General features: G+C 40.3%; 1 protein-coding gene across 6 annotated transcripts in view; it reads right to left on the reverse strand.

Annotated features, from left to right (window-relative positions):
• The window catches only part of osbpl6 (oxysterol binding protein-like 6), a 170,778-nt gene that overhangs the window by 114,370 nt on the left and 36,879 nt on the right, over positions 1-19,529 (reverse strand). For 2 of the 6 annotated variants that reach the window (XM_043693523.1, XM_043693524.1), the window contains one exon: positions 15,395-15,567. The exons of 3 other annotated variants lie outside the window; for them this stretch is intronic. The gene's annotated coding sequence lies outside the window, so the exon portion shown is untranslated. Of the gene's footprint in view, positions 1-7,218; positions 7,278-15,394; positions 15,568-19,529 lie in introns of those variants that run through there. One more of the 6 variants, XM_043693525.1, reaches the window with a different exon arrangement.

A 19,529-nucleotide genomic window follows, 5' to 3' on the forward strand; every position in this document is an offset into this window, starting at 1 on the left:
AGTGATCTGGGTGTTCTTGTACACCAGTCAGTGAAGGTAAGCATGCAGGTACAGCAGGTAGTGAAGAAGGTTAAATAGCACGCTGGCTTCATAACAAGAGGGATTGAGTATAGAATCAAAGAGGTTCTTCTGCAGCTGTACAGGGCCCTGGTGAGACCACACCTGGAGTATTGTGTGCAGTTCTGGTCTCCAAATTTGAGGAAAGACATTCTGGCTATTGAGGGAGTGCAGCATAGGTTCACGAGGTCAATTCCTGGAATGGCGGGACTACCTTACGTTGAAAGACTGGAGCGACTGGGCTTGTATACCCTTGAGTTTCGAAGACGGAGAGGGAATCTGATTGAAACATAAGATTATTAAAAGGATTGGACAATCTGGAAGCAGGAAACATGTTTCCGCTGATGGGTGAGTGCCGAACCAGAGGACACAGCTTAAAAATACGGGGTAGACCATTTAGGACAGAGATGAGGAGAAACTTCTTCACCCAGAGTGTGGTGGGTGTGTGAAATGCTATGCCCCAGAGGGCCCAGTCTCTGGACTCATTTAAGAAAGAGTTGGATAGAGCTCAAGGATAGTGGAATCAAGGGTTGTGGAGATAAGGCAGAAACAGGATACTGATTAAGGATGATCAGCCATGATCATATTGAATGGTGGTGCAGGCTCGAAGGGCAGAATTGCCTACTCCTGCACCTATTGTCTAAAGACTGTCCTCTGTTTCAACAAAAGCAAGCCAATTTCAGAAGCTTTTCAATGCAAACCACTAAAAGCTGAAGAAAATTATTTCATCAGTACAGCGACCAAATGGTGTGGATCAGTTTTGGGAAATCAAGTATGATACACAAACACAGACTGCACAAACCAAATTCACATACCTTCTGGAGCAGCAGATTTCCCTCACCGACGCCAGAAATTGACCAAACCGACCACAAGGCCCCTCAGAGTGTTCAAGGCTGGGACTGGTACTCAAGACCCCATCAGGAGCACTCACTCACCGTCCGAAGCAGCAGATGTCCCTCACCCAGGAAATGTGGGAGACATACTGGACTTCAGGTGTGACTAAAACTCCAAAATTTCAAGCTCTCCTTCCCCCAGTTTATACCTGGCAAATGTCCAAGCCATTGAGAACAAAATGGATGAACTTAAAAGGACTCAACTTCTAGATGGAATTGAGGGACCACTGTGTGCTGTTTTACAGAGACATGGCTCACTCCTGCTACAATCACTGTGCCTTACAACTGGAGGGTTTCTCAGTTCACCGAATTGACCGCTCGGTGTACTTGGGCAAGGCAAGGGGCGGTGGGATCTGCTTCCTGATCAACACCTCCTGGTGCTCATACTTAGGTGAGTCACTGCTCCCCTAACCTGGAGTATCTAACAGTAAAGTGTCATTCCTACTACCTGCCACACAGTGTCACCTCTGCTATCGTGGCAGTGGCCTACATCCCACCCCATGCAGGACTGAAGTGTGCATTTTACACGGTATACATTGCTACAAAGAGATAGAATATCCTGAGGCCTTATTCACCGTAACCAGTGAATCCAACCAGGCCAACCTCAAGAATGTATGGTATTATGGTACCCAAATACCATAAACATGTCTCTTGTCCCACTACAAAGCTGAACATCCATGACCACTGCTACACAAACAAAGATACCTACCACTCCTCGGTCCTCATCTTGGAAAATCAGACCACAATGCTGTGATTCTCCTCCCGGCTCACAGGCCGAAATTGAAGCATCAGGACCCAATATAGAACGCAGTGCAGTGTTGGTCTGAAACAATGGAAGGGATTCTGTGGGGCTGCTTGGAATCGATGGACTGGTCCATATTTAAGAACTCAGCAGCCAACCTAAAGAAGTACGCCATTACTGTTACAGACTTCATTCGTAAGCGTGTAGACGACTGTGTATCAAAGTAGTTAATCCAGATGTTCCCAACTGGAAACTATGGATGAGCTGGGCGATCCGCTCCCTACGAGGCATTCAAGTTGGGCGACACCTGACCTGTAAGGAAATCCAGGTACAACTTTCGCAAGGCCATCAGGGATGCCAAGAGACAACACCAAACAAAGCCAGAGATTTAGACTAACCACATAGATTCCCGTCAGTTATGGAAAGGCTTACTCTACATAGCAAGCTCTAAAATGAAGTTGAACAGAATTACAAACAACATTAATCCTTACCTGATCCGCTCAAAACATTCTATGCTCACTTTGAGCAGAAATACAGTGAAACAATGTCACCTGTCCAGTGAGCCTGGGTTGCACCTGTACCCATGGTCGCCGCTGAAGGCATTCGAGGTGTCTTAAGGGTGAACGAATGGAAAGTGACCGGCCTAGACGGAGTACTCGGCCATGCACTCAGACCCTGTGTGGTCCAGCTGGCAGAAGTATTTGCAGACATCTTCAACTGCTCCTTACAACAATCCCCTCGCTTCAAGACGATCATCCCAGTGCCAAAAACAAAACTCATGATCGTGCCTCAACGACTACTATCCGGTGGCTCTGACCTCTGTAATTATGAAGTTCTTCAAGACCTTGGTCATGGGTCACATGAACTCCAGCCTCCCAGTCTGCTTCTATTCCCTGCAATTTCCCTACTGATATAACAGGTCCATAGCAGACACCATCTCCCTGGACCTACACTCATCCCTGGAACATCAGGACAACAAAAATACCTACATCAGGCTCCTATATATTGATTACAGCTCCGTCTTCAACACCATAATTCCAAACAAACTCATCTCCAAACTCCTGGACTTCGGTCTCTGCTCCCCCCTCTCTAACTGGATTCTCAACTTCCTGACCTTCAGACTGCAGTCAGTAAGCATAGGCTTACACATCCTCTCCAAGATAATCTTGAATACTGGCACCCCGCAATACTGCCTACTCAGCCTCCTACTATACTCCTTTTACACACACAACTGTGTGGCCAAATTCCACACCAACTCCATTCACAAATCTACCATTGTAGATTTAGTCTCGAATAATGACGAGATGGGTACAGGAAAGAGATAGAGTGCTTAATGGCATGGTGTAATGACAGCAATCTCTCCATCAACATTAGCAAAATGAAGGAGCTGGTTATTGACTTTAAGAAGCAGAGTGGAGGGCATGCCCTGTCTATGGTGCTGTGGTGGAGATGGCTGATAGTGTCAAGCTCCTGAGAGTGATAATCACCAACAATCTATACTGGTTCACCCACATTGACACTACATTCAAGAAAGCACAGTAACACCTCTACTTTTCCAGGTGGCTAAAGAAAATTGGCATGGCCAGAAAGACACTTGCAAATTTTTTTTATAGATGCACCATAGAAAACATTCTATCTGGATGCATCACAGCTTGATATGGTATCTGCTCTTTGAGACTGAAAGAAACCACAGAGAACTGAACACAGCCCAATCCATCACGCAAACCAGTCTCCCATCCACTGACTCCATCTATACTTCCCGCTGCATTCAGAAAACAACCATCATCATCCAAGGCCCCTCCCAACAGTTATACTCTCTTTCATCAGGCAGAAGATATTAAAATGTTTGTATACAAATTTAAGAACAGTTTCTTCTCAGCTGTTATCAGACTTTTAAATGGTTCTCTTTAATGTTAATCTTTCTCTGCACCTTCTTGGCAGCTGTAATACTGCATCCTGCACTCTGTTCGGTTACCCTACCACACTTGTATAATACAATCTGCACACAAGACAACACTTTTCACTGTATCACGGTACACGTGACAGTAATAAATCAAATCTGTTCACACTGCTGCACAAAAACATTGTTGCAGAGGCTGATGTTTTCAAATAAAAACTCATTAAAAGACAAAGACAGACTTCAGTATATAATTGTAATATTTTTAAAAAAAACTATAGTTTCAAGCCTAACATTAAATATGTCAGTTACTGATCAAAAACGAAAACAAAATTTCTCAGAAAAGACTTTCAGGGGTTTCTGGGAGCCCTGTAGTCAGATTATATGGTGTTGAATTTGTATAATCAAAATCATCTATAAATGTAGATGCTGTACAGTACTTGGGTCTGAAAAGGTTTACTTATGAATAATACATGATTCACTGTAATGATTTCACAGTCACTTGAGAGAGAGAGAGAGAGAGAGAGAGAGAGAGAGAGAGAGAGAGAGAGAGAGAGAGGCGGAAAGAGTACACATGTCACCTTTACAGTTTGCAGCAGTGCAATAAACAGCTGATTATTTACTTGACCCAACTCTTGGAGATCTTCACTGGTTAACTGAAGAGATGGTTTCTCCTCATCTGGTACAAACCTCAAGATGCTGGCAGGAATGTTTACAACAATGTCTAATTAAAATTTATAATGGAAGAAGAATACACAAAAAAAAGGACATCAGGCACCCAAGTTGCACACACAAGTATACATGAACCCAAGATTTCTAATAAGTAGTAAATGGCTGTGTTTCTTAGTTATTTTAAGAACAATGACTAACAAAATTGTTAGTCATTACTGTGAGCAATTAAATGGTGACACAAAAGTGCATCATCTGCATGTCGCATCATGACCTGCCTTCTCTGTTCACTAACTGCAATGGAAAGGTCAGTTACCTCCATTTTATTTTTGGATCTGGGAGGTGGGAATTGAAGAATGAAGGGGAAAATGGAGAAGGGTTGTTGCAATACTTTAGACCCATTACAAATACTAAACATCCCAAAACATGCTATTTTGTAAGAAATTAAGATTGCTGGAATGTTTTAACAAATTGGCATTATAATATATGCTTCTTATAAATATTCAATGCTTTCATGTTAGTCTGCAAACGATCAAGTTCCACATTCTATTCCTGGTCATGATACAAGCGCTCACTGCAGTTCAGGTTTCCAGAGGTGATGCCAACTTTGCTAGTGCTTCCTAAATTTCAGCAGTCAGTTGATAACTTGAAATAAGTGTTGAAATGTCAGCAATACATGAAACATTCATGATATATATTCCCTTAACATCCTTGAAATAAAGCCAGCAGAACATTTTAGTAAACATCAACGATAATGTTAATGAGGCCATGGGCGGAATTTTAACTGTGATGGCACCAGGGTGTTGCTGCACCCACTTACAGTCTCATACTTTTAGCTGGCTCCCCCACAATTTTAATTAAAACTTCAAGTGCTGGAGGTGTGCACAAGAGACATGATCATGCAGTAGGGAAGCTTTTCAGAGATGAAACCTGTCTTTAGCTGACAATGTGGCAGCTATGAGTAGGTGTGAAAATAATCTCCCGGCCAAACAAGGTGACCCTACTCCATGGCCACAACTTCCCTGACCAACACCATTATCATTAACATAAGACTTGAGAACACAAGAGTTGCAAGGGTGGTTTTCAAATTTAAACTTCATTTAGAAACATTTCACATTGCATCAGTATTATTTTATGCATGTGTGCATCACCATTATTACTGAGATTAGCTTAGAGCACTAAATACACTGGCACACATTGATGATCCCAGCATCTTTGATTCCAGCCTTCTACAGATTCCATTCACACCACATGATATCAAGAAATTGCTAGAGACACTGGATACCACAAAAGCTTTGTGCTCAGATGAAATTCTGGTACTGAAGACATGTTCCTGAATTAACTATGCCCCAACGTAGCTAATTAGTGCATTGTCAGGCTACCAAGCAGGAGTTACAGAGGAATCACCTGTTCATTGGCATCCAATTTCGGTTTCACCAGGGCCACTCAGTTTCTGACCTCATTACAATCCTGTTCAAAATACAAAGGAGCTAATCTTCAGAGAGGAGGTGAAGTAGTGACTGGTCTTGACGACAAGGTAGCATTTAGAAAAGTGTTGCATAAAGGAGCCTGGGCAATTCTGGAGTTAATGGGTATCAGGCAGAACAGTCTCCACTGGCGGGGGTCATACCTGGCACAACGGAAGATGATTGAAGTTATTCCAAGTTGATCACGTTAACCTCGGGACATCTTGGCAGGAGTTCCTCAGTGCAGTATCGTAGGCCCAACCACCTTCATCAATAACCTTTCCCCAATCATAAAGACCAAAAGTGGAGACGTTCACTGATGACTGCACAATATTCACCACCATTCCTTACACCTCATATTCCAAAACAGGCTTGCACTGATAGGTAGCAAGGAACATTTAAGCCACACGTGCCAGGCAATGACCATCTCCAACAAAAGACAATCTAATCATTGCTCCATGACATTCAGTAGAATCGCTATCACTCAATCTCCCACTAATCAACATCTTGAGGATTACTATTGATCAGAAACTGAACTGCCTAGGCTAGTGGCTAAAAGAGCAATTGAGAGCCTAAAGAATTCTGTGGTAATTCACGTTGTCCCCTCAAATCCTGTCCAACATCTACAAGCACAGATCAGGAGTGTAATGGAATATGTCCACTTGTAGTTCTAGCAACACTCAAGACATTTGCCTTGACACAAGTTAAAACATCCCAGTTGATTGGCACTCCACCCACCACCTTAAACATTCACTCCCTTGATTAATGACACACAGTGGCAGCAGTGTGGACCATCTACAAGATCACTGCAGTAACTCACCAAAACTCCTACCATCTTCCAAATTTTTAAAAACCTAAAAAGGACAAGAACAGCAAATGCATAGCAATGGTACCACCCGCAAGTTCCCCTCTGAAGCACACACTATCCTGTCCTGGAACCACATTCCCTCACTTATAATGTCACTGGGGCTCCCTTCCTAAAAACCTGGGGCTCCCTTCCTAAAGGCACTGTGGATGTCCCCACAGGCCAAAGATTGCAGCAGCTCAAGGCAGCAGCTCACTCCAGCACCTTCAAGGGGGAAATTACTGGCCTTGCCAGTGACACACCCATCTCAAATAAGCAACAGCAAAACAACAGATGGTGACAAGGGAGTTTGGGACATTTCATTATTGCGGAAGAAACAACGTTTTGTCCTTGACTTCATCCTCTTTTGAAGGTTTATATTCATGCATGCTGTAGTGCTCAACACTGTGCAATTTGACTAAACATGTAAGATGCAAAAGGACAGTTGTCTATGTATTGTAAAGGGTATTGTCCAATGTCATTCTCAGTGGAAGTAACTGACATGCTCTTGGTGAACCTGAAGCCCTGTAAGGACTGCAACCCAATACATGTGGACAGCACTGACACCACCGTTCTGACATCTCATTTTGTTACGTTTAATATTCCTGACACCATAAATCACACCCACCCATCATCATCCAAATACACACCCAGGATGCCAGGCCTTCCCCAACTTCACTGCTCCGTACTCCCGATCTATTGACTCACTCTTGACATTCCGGAGTCTCCAGTTAAGCTCTTTGAGGAGAAAGTAAGGTCTGCAGATGCTGGAGATCAGAGCTGGAAATGTGTTGCTGGAAAAGCGCAGCAGGTCAGGCAGCATCCAGGGAACAGGAGAATCGACGTTTCGGGCATAAGCCCTTCTTCAGGAATGAGTTAAGCTGCCAATTGACCCCTTGTGTTGCAGAGACCAGGGGAAACCGCTGATCTCTCATACCTGCAGAAAGCCAACCATTCCTTCCAACAAACCAGAGGGGGTGTGCCACAAGATTCTCATGTCCCGCTGAGTGTATTAATGAGTATTCCTGGCACACAAACGTTTCACAAAATAAGAAACCACCACATGTTGGTGAGAGGCCTGACCGTGCCACAAATGAGCCTCTGACAAATCTCTATTTTTGAGCTCACCATCTGGAAATAAAATTTTCAGCTCCCGCCACATATCCTGCTCAGGTGGGCCCCAGAAAAGCCAATGCAAGTAACTATTTTCAAAGCACAACTTCAATCAAAAACATGACAGAACAAGCTAACGAGCTGCCTGATCAGGCTTTCCCAGAAATGATGAGCATCCAGACCACAACCAGAGGCTTCCTGCTCATTTGTTTTTAAACAGAACGATGTACATCTGTAGAATGTCTAGGAAATAGCACGAACTCAGCAGTGAATACACTACCTTCTGACATTCCTTTTCCACAAGGTTAATGAATGTGGCATTTCATTCTGCATCAAAGACAATTCTGATACTGCACATTTATGCTGCTCTGCTCAGCAACTATAGGCAAGCTGAGTCATCCACAATCCATCAGTAAGAATGTCCTAGCGAATGCTGATACAGCACAGCTCTCTTAGCAATTCAGGAAACAAGTGTATCTTTGAATATTGCCTCACCCTTATCATCAAGCATTCACAAAGTTTAACTGTTCTGAATAAATATCCAGAAGGCTTCTATTTAAAATTGGAGGCTGACTCTTTATGTGATGACTCACTTGCATCAACAGTTTATGGTTGGGTTTTAAAAAAGCTTGCTGCCTACATGAAGCAAACACCCTATATGCCACCTTCCCCTTACCCCAGCAAAAAATTCAAAACCAAACATACTATAGAACTGAATTATTTCAAAGTGGTCTCAATATTATTCAAGCAGATGTGCACGACGAAACATTGGTCATCAGCTTGAGTGAGAATGACAAAGATTTTAAATTCTGAAGAAAGGGACTCCTACATTTTTAAACAAGTTGTTTCTTCCCTCGAAGCGCACAATTACAGTCTCAAATGAAAATGCAAGGCCTTTGTTTTGCCTTGTAACATTTAGGAATGCAGGTACTTTCAAGCAGGTCGTGTACCTACTGAGTCACTAGAACTGCTCCACACACTGCAAGCAGTTTATTGAAAATTATAAAGTATTCTAAATCATATCAAAACTGAAGACATTCATTGCACATAATAGAACTGTGCCAATACGTTAAAATATTAAATTGTTAAAGTCATCAACATTGTACCAAGGAACTGACTGTCAGGTAACGCAGTTTTCCTCTGAAATCATAGCTACAATTACTACTATTCAAACTTGCTCTGTTAATAAATCATTCATTTTTAATAGTCTATGTGTACCAATACCTGATTTTCAGTTCAACAGTCCATCTTCATAAAAACTTTAGCCTTCATCCAGACTCCAGTTATACAGGCCAAAAGCAATATCATTGAGATAGTTTCTTCAGCTGCTACATTTGCACAAGGATCATAAAGAATCTATCAATAATTGTACTTCAACCTACAGTTTTTCATGGGCCTTTAAATTCTGAATGAAGGGTGATCTCATTGAAGTATTTGGACTTCTTACAGGCTCGACAGGGAGTCAAAGCAAAAATTATGCTTCCCTTGGCTCTCACACCAAACAACAGTCTCAGGAAAAAAAGAGGGAAATCATACAGGACTGAGATGAGGAGGAATTTTTTTCACTCAGAGGTTGCTGAATCTTTGGAATTCTCAAACCCAGAAGGCAATGGAAGCTCAGTCGTTGAGTATGCTCAAGACAAGAAATTGACAGATTTCTCGATATTTCCAGACAGATATCAAGGGACACAGAGATAGTGCACAAAAAGATGGGCGGCACGGTGGCACAGTGGTTAGCACTGCTGCCTCACAGCGCCAGAGACCCGGGTTCAATTCCCGCCTCAGGCGACTGACTGACTGTGTGGAGTTTGCACGTTCTCCCCGTGTCTGCGTGGGTTTCCTCCGGGTGCTCCGGTTTCCTCCCACAGTCCAAAGATGTGCAGGGTCAGGTGAATTGGCCATGCTAAATTGCCCATAGTGTTAGGTAAGGGGTAAATGTAGGGGTATGGGTGGGTTGCGCTTCGGCGGGTCGGTGTGGACTTGTTGGGCCGAAGGGCCTGTTTCCACACTGTAAGTAATCTAATCTAATCTAATCTAAAGAGAAAATGGTATTGAGGTAGAAGATCGGTCATGATCGATTGAATGGCAGAGTAGGCTTGATGGGCCAAATCGCTGCTCCCATTTTCTATTTGGAAACATGTGGGGACACCTGAAAGAAAGGCCACCTAAGATTTCATAGTATACCATGAGTTAATCAAAATGTGGGAAATTAGGCAAATTGGAGTCAAAGGAATGACAGGGCAAAAACAAAGAATATCCTTGTGAAGACACGCGACTAAAGTACTAAATGAATATATTGCATCTTATTTCACTAGACAAGAGGCTGCTATTAATACATCTGTAAAGGAGGTGGTAACAATATTACTCAAGACTGGGGGAGGAACAAACAATAAGGTCTGGTGCTGCTCCTGGCCTGGGCCTCCACGCCATGAGCCCAGCAGAGCATCCTTGGCCTCAACCCAAACATAGTAAACTTTCTAGAGTGCCAGACCTCAGTTACTGAGCCCTGATGTAACCCCCAACCTGGGCCCTGCTCACAATAAGAAATGGGAAAAGAGATGCTTAAAAGGTTAAAGTCCTCCAAGTACAAAAACATCCAGTCAGATGAGAAATGGGAACACGAGGAATAAGAGCAGGATTGGGATTTATAGTCACAGAAGCCTGCTCTGACAATCAATAAGATCAAGGCTTAACTTCTATTTCAATTGTATTTTCCATCACTATCCCTATATCCCTTAATTCTTTTAGTGCCCAAGAATTTATTGATCTCAATCTTAAAGACAGTTAAGTCTGGCAGAGAATTCCAAAGATTTACAGCTCTTTGAATGAAGAAATTACCCCTTATCCTGGAATAATGTTATTTAACTCTCAAAATAGTTGATACTTTGATTTTAATGCTCTTAAATGGTTTTTGCTTTACCATTTCTCTCATTCACAGATGAACGTGATCTATTTGCTAATGTATGGTGCCTTGTGTTGGTTGCCAAAGGTTCAGGTCTCCACACTGGCACAAACTTTTACAACTATGAGACTTTATAAATGTTGTGTTGTCAACTGTTTCTTTTAATTTAAGACAAAGCAGAATGTCCTGGAATTGGTAGGATGTGGGATCCCATGAAATCTATCTGGAGACAAGCTCATGCGATTTGGTTATCATGGGGCCAAATGCAAGTCTAGTATCCAGATTTGCAGGATACTGCTGGCCTCACAAAAGCACAATCTCACAAATAGACAGAGTCAGAGATTTGGGAAAAACAACCAAACACAGCTGCCTCTCTGCCAAGCCAAAGGTAAGGAGTGTGCTTGGTTTAACCACCAAGCAGAGCGTTGATAGGACAGATTCCTGTTTAAAGGGGCAAGGCTTCTGGAGATTTAAAGACCAATGAGTTACCATAGGGTTCCTTGCTATTGTAAATTCATTAGATTAAGCTTAGAAGATGGAGTGAAGGAACTTTACCTAACAAGGACAAAGCAATATTCATCCTGGTGGGGCAAGATCCTATGAAAGCCAGGAGGAGTTGGAGAATTTACGTATAAGAACACACCTCTGCCAAGAGTATAGTGTAATATATAAGAGTAGCTCAAAATTTTTGTTAAAATGTTAACGGGAAGTATCTTTTCTGTAATTTAGCATATTAGTTGCTGACTAAATAATCTTTAGTCAATGTTAATTTTAGTTGTTTTGTTACAGTCTCTTAAAATATGAGACCATGTTATATAACCCTATGCAATTGGGAAATTTCATTTCTTTTTAAAAAGAGATTCATCTCTAAAGAGATCATAGCAATATACTGAAGAGTGCCTTTACCCACTAGAACTGTATGACACACTCAATCTATTAAACGTTGTGTATGTGAATTCTGTCCTTTTTTTTATATTAACTATAAATTCCTATAGTCATACTCAAAATAGTTCTCAAATGAGGAATCTCAAGTGGGGAGGCGAAGAGAAGTGAAGTTTCCCTCAGGGCAGAGAAAGTTAGGGTAGATTTAATATCAATACCAACTAATTATCAACATCATTCAAAATTATAACAGCTATTATAACAGACAAATAAAAGGAAAAATTGGTCTGGTAAGCAGAGCACATAGATTTAAAGGGCATCAGTAAAAGAAACAGGTAGCAGACTTGCAGAACCACAGAAGTTTGATCGAGAATTCTAGTGGTAAACAAGAAATCAAAATATCCAAACAGAGAATGTCACTAACTCACACCAAGTCCCTAGATTATATGTGACTGAAGGTCTCTAGAAGCAATCTTACTTCAACATTTCGATAAGTTGTTTATGTACTTCAGAAGTTAATGTTTTTAAAGTATCTTCTGCTCCCTTCAGATGGTGGCCATCTTTCTGATTTTTAAGGAATGTAACAGAGAGTTATTAGTGCACGGTTTAAAACAAATGAGAAGTTAGGAATGTGTTCCCTAATTGATGTGGACCAGATTGCAGCAACACTTGGTAGCATCTCTATTGAAGCGTACCTTGAGATTATTAAAATCCAGCTCTCGGGTGAGAGGTAGAGGGAGGATTATGTGAACATACAAATTAGAAGTAGTAGGCACTCGGTCTTTTTAGCTGATTCCACCATGGATAACTCCATAGTCCTGCTTACCCAGCACCCCAATATTTGTCAAGAATCCATCTACCTACCTACACAGGCCTTAAAAATACTCAAAGGCTCTGCTTCAATTGACCTTCCATGACAAAGAAAAATCTTCACCTCTGTCTTAAATGAGCAATGTCCCTTTTTAAAGTGGCCCTTTGTTATAAATTCCTCCACAGGAGTAAACATCCTGTCCACATCCATAACGTATTTGTTTCAATCAAGTCACCACTTACTCTTCTAAGCTCTTACAAATCTAGCACGTCCAACCTTTCTTCATAAGACAACCCACACATTTCAGTTATTAATCTAGCTAGTAAGTCTTCTCTGAACTGCTAACTCATGTACATCCTTCATTAAATAAGATAACCAATCCTGTATTACAGTTCTTCAGATGTGTTGGCACCAATGTGCTGCACAACTGAAGCATAACCTCCCTACCTCTGTGGTCAATTCCCCTTTGTGATAACTGATGGTATTTTATTAACTTTCCTAATTATTTGCTGTATCTGCATCCAAATCTCTGGCAATTTATGCAGTAGGACACAAAGGTTTCTCTGGATCTCAGAGCTCCACAATCCCTCACAATTTATATAGGAGTTTAAAAATTCTTCCTACCAAAATGGACAATTTCACATTTTCCCAAGCTATACTTCATTTGACAAATTTCTGCTCACTTATTTAACCGTTTTATGTTCCTCTTTGTCTCATTATGTCCTCTTCACAATTTACTCTCCTGTGCCATCAGGAAATGTAGCAAGCATACCTTTTGCCCCTTCACCCAAGTAATTTAGCTAAATTGCAAATCAAAGACTCCATACTGATTTGCATGACAGACCAATCATTGCATCTTGTCAATGAGAAAATAACTTATTTATGCATACACTCTCTCCTCTTATCTAGCCAATCTTCTGTCCATTCCTAAATGTTACTCCTTAAACAATGAACTTCTACATTCTGCAACAACCTTTGATGTGACACTTTAATCAAATGCCTCCTGGGAATCTGAGTACAGTACATGCACTGGCTCCCACTCTGCTTCTTCAAGGAACTCCAAAGGAAATTAAATATGATTTCACTTCAAAGCCATGGCAGACTCTGCCTGATTATCTTGAACTTTTCAAAGTACCTTGATGCAATGTCTTTAATAATAGCTGCTAACATCTTCTGTGTGGCGAGCATTAAGTTAATTGGCCTATTACTTCCTGAATTCTGTCTGTTTCCCTTTCTGAATAAGGGAATTAATATCTGCTATTTTCCAAATTAACTGAACCTTTCCTGAAGCAAGGAAATTTTGAAAATTTTAAACCAAGCATCTGACCAGCCAGAACTTTAAGACTCATAGGATGAAGTCAAAAGATCCAGGGACCTGTCAACCTACAGCTCCAACAATTCAGTCAGTATCACTTCCCTTAGGATGGTAATTTGTTTAGCTCCTTGTTCCCTTCCATTTCCTGACTTACCTTATTCTGAAATGTTACTTGTACCTTCCATAGTGAAGACAAATGCAAATTACCTGTTCTATTCATCTGCCATCTCATTTTTTTCTACTATTAATTCTTCTGGCTCATTCTGAACAGAACCAACACTCACTTTGTTTTAAAAAAAACAAAATAACTGAAGATGCTGGAAATCGGAAACAAAAACAACTTGCTGGAAAATCTCAGCAAGTTTGGCAACATCTATGGCAAGAAATCAGAGTTAATGTTCTGGGTCAAGTGACCTTTCTTCAGAACAGATTTTCCCAGCAATTTCTGTTTTTGCTATTCACTTTGTTAAATTTTCTTTGTACAGATCTACAGAAAGTCTTACTATTTTAAATATCTAGTTGGGTTTTTCTTGAGCTCTATTTCTCCCTATTTATTAATGTTTTAGCTATTCTTTTCTGTTTTCCACCTTATCAATCTTCTGATCCGTCATCCATCTTTGCATAATTATTTTAAATTTGATAGCTCATTTAACTTCTTAAAGTTAACCACAAAAATGGATCCTTCCCTTGGAATTTTTGTTTCTTGTTGGAATTCTGTGCATTCTGAAATATCCCTTAAATGTTTACCTCTCCCCAAACCTAACAGCCCCTCACCCTTTACCCTAACAAACCTCTCCCCCGGCCCAAACCTCAGACTTATATCTTCCCTAACAACTCGTAAAAGCTACACAAGTATTTTTGTTTAAAAAGCACTGACATAATTAAAATAAACATGAACCTAAACTACCAATGTGGTTTGAAAATACAACTGTTAGAAATGTGAGGTATTTTTTCCATATAGGAGGGAAGGTTTTAATAATGGTCACCATCTGTTTCAGCTGCTTCATTTGATAATTAGCTTGCTGTTCATCCATTACACAATCAGACAGAATTTACCATCAACAAAGGAGATACTTAAAACCATTGAGTCAAATCACTGATTATGCTCTGCTCATTTGACGTGCTTGACTTCGACATCTGATAGTGAGTTGCCCTTTGTTATGCAAGCTGCTAACATTTTCTGCGTATTGCAATTTTCACAGGCAATGGATTAATTAGAATTTGCACTTAACCCCCAATGATCTTCTCTTCCTGTAATCTTAGTTTTTTTTTCCCCTCAGCATTTATGAATAGCGCGTCTCTATTCCTCAAATCGATCTTTCAACAATTCTTAAAGATACTGGCAAGAAGCTAAAATGAATACAAGGATTCTATTGTGTGATCAGGCCTCCATTCTTTTTCAACAACTTCATCCAAAAATATGGTAGTTTTCAGGCAAACACTAACACCACCCAGCTCTATCCCACCACATCTCTCCCAGCTCCTCCTCTGTTGCTAGGTTATCAGACTGATTATCCAACATCTGGACCTTGATGATGGAAATGCATATTAAATATTGGGAAGACTGAAGTCATTGTTTTTGACCCATTGTTCCAAAATGCATTTCCCAGCTACTGAGTCCATCGCTCTCCATGCAGACGGTCAGAGACTAAAGCAATATTTTAATAACCTGGGTGCTATATTTAATTTTCTGAGCAGCTATTTGCAACATCACTAAGCTAATGTCTCTTTGCCAACATAACATCACCCAGCTACACTTATTTCCAATCAAAATCCTCATTTACACATTTGTTACTGGTTTACCTCTCCCATGTTAGGTTCCTCTGTCAAATTCTATCCGCTGTAAACTTGAATTCATCCAAAGCTCTGCTGCTCATGATTTCACTCATACCAAGTCCTGTTCACACCACAACCCTTCTTTCACTGGCCTTCATTGGTTCCTGGAAAAGCTGCAAGCCGGATTTACAAAGATTATGCTGGAATTGAAAGAACATACATATCAGGATGGGATTAAATCTCTAGGGGAAACAAAGAAAAGGCTGAGGGATGACCTGAAAGAGGTTTTTAAGATCATGAAATGGTTTGATACAGTAGATATTGAGAAAATGATTCCACTACTGGGCAAGACCAAACCTAGCAGTGAACTTCCCAAGATTGGTTTGTGAAATCTTTCAACTAGGGAATTTATTTTGAATAAGATCAGTTATGAAATTCCAGCTAAAATGCAATTCTAATTGGCCCAGTAGATGATGTGTTAGCTGCAGCATATGTAAAATTGGACCTTCCCCCTTCAGTATTCCCAGAATAACCATCGAAGTTTATCACAAGCCACTATCACCAAAGGGGTCTTTTTTTTTAAAAAAAACAGAAATTTAAGATTAAGTATGAGATTGAGGGTGGAGGGCAGTTTGTGTCAACTGCTCACATACACTATTAAAAAGGAGAACATTTTGTTTTATTTATGGAACTTATTGATACTCCTGTGCACTGAAACACTCCAGTGACATAACCTTCAAATTAATTAGCACTTAAAAATCGGACTTATTTGATTCACTTTAACAAATAGAAAAGGCAGGGTGCACATCATTCCCAAGAACCCAGAGATGCAGAGGGTTAAGGAGGGGCTCTGGGGATGGGAGAATTGGAACAGTTGTGGAATCTGGGAGCACAGCCATAAATATAAAACAAACAAACAAACATACAGTCACTAATAAATTCAAAAGAAAATTCAGGTGAATTTCCTTTTACCTACAGAATGATTAGAACATGAAACTCGCAACCACAAATGATAATTGAAGTGAATTGCAGAATGGAAAACATGTTGACAAGGTTAAATGAAGCAGGGTCAGAGGAGCTATGTGAACCACGTGTGAGGCATGGATCAGTTGAGCAAATGGACTATTTCTGGTATGTACGGTCTATATAAAACTTTATAAAATATCACAAAATGAGGATGACTACCCAATTAAGAAAGCATATGTAGAAATGGAGTTTGCACATATCCAAAGTTGCATGCAAGTAAATTCTGAATTTCAATAATAATTCAACATTTGTTAAGCTAGGTAATGTTAAATCTTTCATTTGTGTACATTAATTTAGGCAATACTCCTATTATTTATTTAATAATGTACATGCAATTCTTATTTATTAAACAGTGTAATAGAGTGTGAAGAATCCTGACTCTTGAAGAGCAAATTAATGGTAACATTTCTTAGGATTACATTAGCATTGAGTAACTCCTTTACAGCCTTTACAAGAAGCAAATATCTACTGCATATTCAGATTGATGTTCTCAGATCTTTAAAATCCCAGTGCACACAGTCAGTCTGACTGATGCATGATGCAATATTTCCAGAATGGAATACTCTGTTGCCTGGAAATAAGCTACACACAGCAAGGTCCTAAGTATGATTCAATCAATGTATCAATTCTGGAATCATCCCAGTAAGAAATCCACTTACTGAGGTGATAAGTGAGAATAGTAGCAAAATTACTAATGCTGTAATCATCTCTGGCATTCATCTATAAACAGGATGGCAGATGCTATGTGAAGAAGAGTATTTAAATAAGTAATCAATTTATATCAACAAAATAATTTGAGTACCGCTGGGAAAAAAGAAGACGTCTTATGAAACCCATCAAGACAGTTTGTAAGAAATACCAAAAAGGAAACATCATTAATACTGAGAGTGTGTGCTGATTTGTTGGCTAGTGGACTCCGTTTGGTAGAGGCATTGCCATAGAGAAAGCAGCAGCTAATACAGTGGAATGACTGACAGGTAAATGTTATGTTGTGATTAATTTTTGTATCAAGGCAGGTTAATATTAATTTATTAGGACAATAGCTTGACCAATTAATCAGAGATGGCTATCACCCATTTTGTTGGGTTTAAGCAGGTGCAGTGTGTGTAAATGATCTTTCTGTCTGCACAGAACGGGGCCCCACGTGTTAGTACACACAAATTCAATTCATGCAGCACTGAGCCCATCTGACAATACTAAATTAATGGTCAGCAGAGATCTCCACACACTAGGATCATTTAGCAAATTGCGTGGTATCACACCTAACATTGGACAGCGTCTTGCAAATTTTACAAGCATGGGCTGGTTGAGTATGGTCTGTACATTGCTTGTCGCAAACAGCTGAAGGGTTATGCTGTTTGATTTGATCTGCCTCTCTAGGATTCAAAGTATGTCAACTGTACATCACTCTGCCACTGAAATTCACATACCACGTTATTCATTGGTGTGATCAGCAGAATATTGGCTTTAAAGCAGTATCCTGTTAATTGCAAACACCCTTTGTGTTGCGACTGCATGTTAGCATTATGGAACAGTAAGCTTCACTTGTTACTCAAATTTTTGAGACACCTTACCCAACCAGGATAAACTCAACACATTTGGTATATCTGGCAAACTGTCCTAATAGGCACAAGATGAAAAGCTTTGGCAAAATGGGTTATTTTTCAGCTATACACAAATTCTGCACTATTAAATGATAAAATAATTTAATTGTTTTGTGTGTATTATGCAAAATGTAAGCAAATTCATCATCGCATAGAAAACATGTTACAAGAATTGCATTACTCCTACATAAAATTATTAATTTATCAGTTTAAAAAGAACAAAATACTAAGGATGCTGGAAGCCTAAACTGGGAAACAGAAAATTCAAGCACATTTTAGACGTATTCCCTAACTCAAATCTGGAAAATTAAGGGTAAAGAAAATTATACAAAGGGAAGAGGAACATTTATATAGGTACAAAACACAGACAACTGCGGTGAAGTTTCAGAAGCCAATCATTTGGGTGGTCAAAATATCAAGGCATTAAAACAGAAACAAAGAATGCACAATTAACCGAGAGAGGTCTGAGAAAAAAATAGGAAGGATCAATGATGTGGAAAACCTGCAACCAGTTATGAATTTAAAACAGGTTTGAAAAGAGTGTGATTGAATTAAATTTTCAGATCAGCAAGTACCAGAGGAAAGATCAGTACAATGGAAGTGACTGCATGGTGGGAACAGGGGAGGAGTTACTTTGGTGTTATACAGCTAGCTTACAGTCGCATCTCCAGATAGAACAAAACTGCTTGGCATATGGCTTCCCCAATGCAGAGAACATACACCACAAGAAACAAATACTGAATAACAGATCAGAAAAAGTGCACGTGTTCTTCTTCTTAGGCAGTCCCTCGGAATTGAGGATGAGTTGCTTCCATTCCAGTACAATGAATTCTGAGATAGCTGATAAGTCCAATACATGATTTGTAAACTGCCAAATGTAGGCCAGGCAGCACTTGAACAGTCAGGTTGATGAAATAGTTGACGAGGTATTTGATCGTTTCAGGAATGCTTTGAGGACATCGCTAAAACATTTCTGCTATCCTCCTGGAAATCTTCTACCACAATGGAGTTCTGCATGGAGCAATTGTTTTGGGGATCAAGTTAGGCATGTCAACCAACTTCCCCCACATAGTGAACTGGTTTTCAGTAACTAACATCTTAATGTTGGATAGATTAACTAAGGAGAAGACACTGCTGTCGGATCAGTTCCCTTGCAACCAGACTTGGAGGATCTTGTGAAAGCACAGCAGGGAGTATCGTTCCAGTGCTTTAAGATGCCTGCCATTGGTTTTCCAAGTCTTGAAATGTTCTAAAGAAATATGGGAGTTACTGGTGCTAGTAAATCATGATCAGGCATGACCTAGATACCTGAAGATCCTGCCAGGGGAGAGATGGGAGTGCCACATTGGGATTAATCCCAACTCCTAATCAGCACCTCCAATTGGAGGAGTCTTTCTAGGTGTGTCAATTCTATAAATGTTGCACTTTATGTCATCTGGAAAAAGCCTGGTTATTACGAAATTAGAAAAGGATATTCTGTCTCACAAACATGCCTGAAGTTTTGAAAAAGGTACTGGGACAGTGGAAAACTA

The sequence above is a fragment of the Chiloscyllium plagiosum genome, chromosome 7, assembly GCF_004010195.1.
Source record: "Chiloscyllium plagiosum isolate BGI_BamShark_2017 chromosome 7, ASM401019v2, whole genome shotgun sequence".
NCBI classification, from domain to species: Eukaryota; Metazoa; Chordata; class Chondrichthyes; order Orectolobiformes; family Hemiscylliidae; genus Chiloscyllium; species Chiloscyllium plagiosum.